The sequence below is a fragment of the Ruditapes philippinarum genome, unplaced genomic scaffold (assembly GCF_026571515.1).
Source record: "Ruditapes philippinarum isolate M1 unplaced genomic scaffold, ASM2657151v2 ctg458_1_1_1_1, whole genome shotgun sequence".
Lineage (NCBI taxonomy): Eukaryota > Metazoa > Mollusca > Bivalvia > Venerida > Veneridae > Ruditapes > Ruditapes philippinarum.
The window spans coordinates 100,999-108,605 of record NW_026857740.1 but is presented as its reverse complement, the minus strand read 5'-3'; the positions used below and the strand labels follow the sequence as shown (position 1 = coordinate 108,605).

The 7,607-nt window shown below is 33.6% G+C and overlaps 1 long non-coding RNA gene across 1 annotated transcript; it reads left to right on the top strand.

Moving 5' to 3' along the window:
• The first annotated feature begins 3,913 nt into the window (after window positions 1–3,913).
• Window positions 3,914–5,738, top strand: LOC132750796 (uncharacterized). Its single transcript, XR_009628598.1, has 2 exons — window positions 3,914–5,438; window positions 5,634–5,738. It is a non-coding gene; the product is annotated as an uncharacterized LOC132750796 (long non-coding RNA).
• Window positions 5,739–7,607: the final 1,869 nt, after the last annotated feature.

Below are 7,607 nucleotides of genomic sequence, written 5' to 3'. Positions count from 1 at the left end.
GACTGGATTCATTTATCAGTCTGTGCTTTTTAAAGTGAGATATGTAGCTCGTGCAATTCTAACACACATTTTAGACGGGATTGGGTCGCACCTAGCAGTATTTGCATTACCGACTTTGTTGAGTTGCAGTTAAAGATCGCTTTTCGGAAAGGTTTCATATTAACATAACGGTCGGTGAATGTATTGTGTTTATGCATTTATTATCGAGGCTGTCTAAGTTAATATTGACTTCCTGTGAATACATAGGAATGAACTGAATAAAATTAGGATTTTCATTGGTCATTTAAAGCCCCTCACAATGGCCACAAAAATAATTTCAAGCACTAAAGATATTTTTTTTATTTGTGAGCATTTGTTACAGGACCGTGTATGTTATTTAGCATTAATAAGACTAACTATTTCTGGTTCTGCGCATGCGCGTGGCAGATATTTACAAACACTAACCTATATAGTGGTTGAAATTATTTTCATAATTTTTACACAGATCAACTGATTTAACGGAGTAGAAATTTGAGACAAACTGGTGCCGATTAATTAACTAAAATATACTAAATTTTATCAGTCTTTTAAACGAGCAGTTTTATAAAATCAACTTCAAACACTAAATTGGTATGTGTTTATTAGACTTAAATGAGCATGTACTAAATTAAATGGTCGAACGTTCTTAACCAATTACATTAAATAATATTAAATGGTCATAAGAATTTGAAAAATGAAACTATCGAGTTGGATAAACTATAGATCTATACGTATAATTTCAACCACTTGTGTCGGTTAGAAAAATTAATACAACCTTGCTTATTTTCATTTCTATTCTTTCCATTGCCCGGTCAATAACGGACAGTAAACAGTTTGTTTTTATTGGTCAGTAATTTCCTGAAAAGATGTACAGAGCAGATGATTGCCTATGGCGTATGGAATACCAAAACTTGTTATTTACTGCTAACAAAACAACTACGCGCTCCACTAGTGGATATTCTTGGTTTGTTTCTTTGTTACTTTCATTTTTTTGGACTATGAGGACAGCGTGCAATTAGTTTGTTGCTTATAAATATAAACGTTACTTTGTGAGACGCTAGTCGGCGTTATGATAAAGTGCGTCTCTTCTCACAAGCAAACATTACTTTAAAAAAAAAGAATTGCTGAGCTACTTTTGCAGTTTTGGTAATGCGTTTTCACATACTCAGCACATTGGGTAAGCTTTATTCAAACAGGAGTACTTCGTGAGTAAGTTTACATGCATCATTATTTCAACGGCGTAAAGCAAGTGTAACAACATGCAGGTTAAATACTCTCATAGTCACAAATTCATAAACATGTAGATTTTTGTGATATCTTCGTATACTTTGAGTCTCGTCGCGTAACCTCTTGTGGGCATTGTTATTGCTTTACCTTTTGATCGGCACTCTGATCAGATTCGGGACTATTCTTGCTCAATAATCAAAAACTGAAATGAATGTCAATTGTTTAAGAATGTAACGCCAGATATGAGATATATTTCCACCCTGATAAACTTTTTTCGGAGGTATATAATAAATTGCTATATCGCTTCTTCCGAGCAAATTCATGTCGCCAAATTTTAGCGTCAACAAAGATACTTCTTTGATTAGTTAGTTACTTAAGATATAGAATAACAAACAACGGAAAATGTGCAATGACATTTTTGTGATGTCTCTAAAGTATTAAAAAGTCCGTCCCAAACAGAAGATAAAGCAACTAAGTACAAGTACATCTTCTTAAAAGCATAATGTCACACTGAACCTTATTTTAAAGGAGCAGTGGTCAAACTGGTAACACAAGAGCAATTTTGTTTCGGGCATGGTCGAAATTAAAGAAAAAAGCAAATTGGCACAAAATGTTAAATCATTATGGCTGATTTTAAACAAATAAACCATTAACACCCTATAACTGAAAGACAGATTTTTTAAAAGTCCGAGAGACAAGATTTCGACAATGATTTTAATGTGTTATTGTGTTTTCAAGTTTTTGTATTTTTACTCCATAATGGCAAAGTCTTTGTTCGTGCCCACTTTTTATTCATTACCACTTCTACCGCCCTGTCATTTTGTGTGGTCTTTTTTATTTGTTTGGGTCGTCAGACCCAAACAAATAATTTATACAGAATTTCAGACTCTAATATCGTTAACTACCAAATCCGCAAAAAGTCCGTCGGTATCAACTGACGTGCACATAAATTTTGACACATTCTCAGAGAACAGAAAAAATAGCTCACGGTTGGTCAAAGATTTCTAATATTGTGCAATTCTTAAAAATTTCAGCAAATTGCCGGTAATATATTCAAATAATTTTGATTATAAATACGTCAGTTTGGTACTCTCCAATTATATGTCGTTCGTTTACATAAAATTTACATCAATTTGTCACGTGATCAAACCCCGCTGAAAAGTAAACAGAAGATTTCCCACGAAGAAGAAAGGTAGTACAAACATTCATTCAATTTTGTTGTACATTATCATTTGTTATTGTTTTCTTTTTTTAACAGGGATAAATGTAAAAGTAAACAAGTTTGCGACAGTTATAACATTGATTAAAGCGCAAATATTTTAATTAGGTCACAAATGTTTATTTATCTTTATATAAAGTGACGTCATAATAGTTCATGACATGAATCATGTGGATGTGATGCCCAGCTGCCTAAATTATTTTACGGTTGTTGTGTAACTCTTTTTTTGAATCTTTGTTTGAATATTATATGATCGTAGAATTTATTTGCAATAAACACTAGTTTGTATAGTTATTAATGTGCGATTAATGTGTGCGAAATCACAGAGAAGTCAAAACCAGGGTTTGCGAATCATTTCTGCCCAAAGACGTATCGGCCCAAAATTGCCCAAGACGTTTCGACCCTTTACCAACTCGGCAGCATTTTACCTTTTTCTGATTTTTTCAAAGCATTAAAAATTTAAAAGTGAACAAAAAAAAACTAGTTACCAAATCAACCCCTTAAAGTTTTAATTATGAGACCCAAAACCCAAATTTAGCGCCTTCCCGTGCCCTTTGGGGTTTTTTGGAAATTTTTTGTTAAATTTTTTTTTTTAGAATTTTAAAAAAGTTTTTTTTTTTGTTTTCACCTTTTTTGGTCGGGGCTTAAAATCAAAAACCTTATGGCACATACAATTAAATAAGAAGCAATATTGAGATTTCTTATCAGACTAAGTGAGGACCAATAAAATGTTAACGATAATTCAATAGGATTCGTCTTCCGTTCTCAGCCTTTTCTATTATGCAAAATTATTTTGAATGTTGTTTATTTGTATGTACATTACGCTTACTTTTGGGAATAAATATGTTGCAAGAACAAAAAAAAAGACATGTCCCTTATGAGCAAACTCCACTTTCCTCAGTACTGATTATACAAACAGTGAAGGGGGCATAGGTGAAGGCAAATGATGTTTTTCTTTTTATTATTATTATTATTATTATTATTTTATTTTCGTACGTCTCGTATTTGAAAGTTTCTTAGAAGATATACCTTATCATAAAGATGTAAAAACCTTAACATAATGTTTGTTGAAAGTGGGTCAGTAAGAGAATCCACTGAGGATTTTTTGACATGGCAATTTTGACGACTTGACGTGACTAAAATTATTTTTCCTTGAATTGCGTATATTTGATGTAAGTCTAGATCTATAACTTATGTGCAGGTTTTTGTTGCATCATTTCTCCACCCTTTTTTTCAAAATGATATGTTTTATTGTGCAAATTGACCAAAAATGTATGGAAGCACTGGAGGGCCCTTTTGACTTCTGACTTAATGACTTTTGACTATTGACTTGGGAGTTATGACTTGTGACTTCAAAGTTGTGACTTGTTATTTGTGATGATGCATTGCCGCTCATTTTAAGCCAGAAGATGCAACATGGCGGACAGGGATTTGTCAGATGATGTAAGTTTTTATAGTTTGCTTGAATATTCTTCTTAAATAATGTAATTTAGCGATGTTATACATATCCATCACTAATCGGGCATTCAATTTCGACGGTCTGTGTATTTTTGTTCACTGAGATCTAGATGCGTTTACCATAAGAAATTAACACTCTCCCTCAATGTGAGAAAAGTGACTCCTTTCAAGACTCACGGGGGAACCGAGTCTAACTTCCATCAATCAAACAATCTATACTTAATGAAACTTATAAGTACTAAGATTTAAACTTGCAGATAAGCTCGAGTTTTCAAAATATATGCCAAATCAGTTATTGGCTTCTTGTTAAGATTGAATTTTTACAAAATGCATTTACTGATATAAAATGATGATACTATGATAAGTGTTTATACAAGAATCGTTGTAATTATTCTATACAAGTATATATATACATAATTATTCTGACCACTATATATACATGTACATAGAAAAGGTTGTCGGAATGATCGATTTCGTTTAGTGTATTAATACCATTCACAAAACTAAAAAACAAAGAAACACTCTTCTTAAATGCATAAAATACAATTACACACCAATTTTATTCACCAAGGTTATTCATCTGGTCCTCTCCATGTATATGAGAATTAGATTTATCACTGGATTCGGGTTGGTCAAACACATTCGACGTTCCCATATTTATAGTTTACTGTACATTACGGGAACAAAATGCCTCCTCAGATGAAAAAACGGCATATTATATTTGAAAGCCAGAACTAGACCCAGGAGGTCATAAGTGGCTCAAAACGCTTTGGTTCAGCTAGCTAGTTGATCAGCTAGACCTTGTCAGAAATCAAAATAATAAAAAAAACTTTGCTATCAGTAATAGTGTACAGAATACCGTTAGGGGCATCGTGGTTGAACGTTATAATCCAGAGGGCGACAATGTGATAGTGCGACAACGCGATGGCGATAGTACGATGATGACAACGCGACAATGCAATGGCGACAATGCGATGACGACAATGCGACAGTGCGATAATGCGATGGCGACAATGCGATAGTACGATGACAATAATGTGATAGTCTATAGCATTGTCGTCCTCGTGTTATCGCGTTGTCGTCATCGTACTATCACATTGTCGCCCTCTGGAATATAACGTACAACCACGATGGCCCTAACGGTATTCCGTAATACTGTGCTTTTCGCTTCATAGATTCATTGAATTTAAGCTTACTTGAAAGAAGAATTAACTTTGATAAAGTTAGTCCTTCTAAACTAAAGTGATTCAGTTTTTAATTGTGCTTAGGCCAAATAAAAAAATATGTTGGTTTGTAGTGCCCGCTACCTTCCCATCTTCAATTCTTTTAGGTCATCGACTTGATTTTGTTTTATTTACCGATATGTATCCTGTTCTCCCATAATTACCTCCCCTTAATAAGAATATGCCATTTGTAATAAAGATTAGTAACGGAATATATTTGCTATGTTTTATTAAAACAACTAAACCATGTGTAATCTGATTATCTCATGACAGTATACTTTGTGTCGTTAATGGTTAGTATTAGAAAATTGTAATTCTGAAACTTCAATTAATTGAGAATGTTTGAATGAAGTACACAAAATCACAAAATACTATCTCTTGTGCAACAGTGATTAAATAATATTATTAAAACACCAGGTAAGCAATGTTGATAAAATGAAGCACAAAATGAAGCACCTTTCGAAATTTTATCTTTTTGTAATTTACAGGACATACATAGGAAACAACGTATAAAGGAAGTCATAGACAACATTAAAAATAGAAAGGCAAAGAAGAAAAAACAGCCCCCAACTACTAGTTCGCTGCTCCAAGAAATGGAACAAAATATTATAATAAATACTGATTTTTTTCTACTTCAATTGTTTATTGTTAAATAAAAGTTCTTTTTTAAATCAATATTATAATAAATACTAACATTTTTAAAAAGATATTGTCATGTTGTGCTTTTAGAACACAATTGTGTTAATCGTCCTTGATTTTACATCCTGTAATTTATAGCTCGACTATTCGAAGCAAAGGGGTACGGCTCATTGAATGTTCACAAAATATGTATTTGATGGTAGAAAACATTTATCCTAAGTCAGAAATGAATTCTAAGTCCATTCCCATTACACTATATACTAATATATAGACAAGGGTAACAACTCCCATAAGAAGGTGTCTATGCCCAATCAGGGTTTTTGCTTCGCAGTTTTTTACACGATACAGCATAAATAAAAAGGAAGTATGCAATTTGTAGTCGAATGATTTATCTATCGAACCAATGTAAAACTTTTCTTATATCTCTTGTACTTGACGAGTACTGGCCGTCAAAGTAACGAAAAACTGTTCATTTTCGCGAGGTCGACATCGATCGTGGCTACGCAGGAAACACTAAGTTACACGACTGTTGCAATCGTTCGAGTTAATATCACAAGCATTTATCATGCTGGGCAATTAAAAATACATAAAAGTAATCAAAATATACCAATAACCTATTATGACAATGTGATATAAACTCACCTGCGGCTTCAAAATATTTCCCCGTTAAAAATTCTATAAAACACCGCCATCTTGACGAATGTAAACAACCGTCATCTGATTGGTCGATTTATTTCCCGAAAATATACCCGTAAATTTCCGAAAAAAAACCGACCAATCAGATAACGGTTGTTTATATTCGTCAAGATGGCGGTGTTTTATAGAAATTTCAACGGGGAAATATTTTGAAGCCGCAGGTGAGTTTATATCACATTGTCATAATAGGTTATTGGTATATTTTGATTACTTTTGTGTATTTTTAATTGCCCAGCATGATAAATGCTTGTGAAATTATCTCGAACGATTGCAACAGTCGATTAACTTTGCGTTTCCTGCGTAGCCACGATCGATGTCGACCCCGCGAAAATGAACAGTTTTTCGTTACTTTGACGGCCAGTACTCGTCAAGTATAAGAGATATAAGAAAAGTTTTACATTGGTTCGATAGATAAATCATTCGACTACAAATTGCATACTTCCTTTTTATTTATGCTGTATCGTGTAAAAAACTGCGAAGCAAAAACCCTGATTGGGCATAGACACCTTCTTATGGGAGTTGTTACCCTTGTCTATATATTAGTATATAGTGTAATGGGAATGGACTTAGAATTCATTTCTGACTTAGGATAAATGTTTTCTACCATCAAATACATATTTTGTGAACATTCAATGAGCCGTACCCCTTTGATTCGAAGAATAAGGAGAGCTTTCACCTCATCCGGGCGTCGTCGTAAGTTTTATGTTCTGTCCAATTTTCATACCACATCAGTTATGTTTCAAGTCCTTTAAGATATCGCTGACTTGTTAACCACAATGACCCCAACCCCTAGACATGGGTAGATAACTCTGTCAAGCATTTCGTTAAAATTGACTGCCTTGTCGACTAAGATGGTTTTCCTTTTACTACCAAGAGCTAAGAATAGTCGAGTGTGCTGCCCATGACGCTCTTATTGTAGTTTTAATTCGCGTGAGCTTAAGTAGAAGCTTTGCTGAGAATGATATTGTTGTCATCTAGAGGAAAATATAACAAAAAGAACCACCTTCCGTGTGCTTGTGTCTCGTATCCAAAGCTTTGTTATGTCAAGCTTAAATTTGCTAGAGGAAATAGGACTGGTGGAATAAAAACAAAATATCATAGTTTTGGTGCATGACCTTGCCCTACAC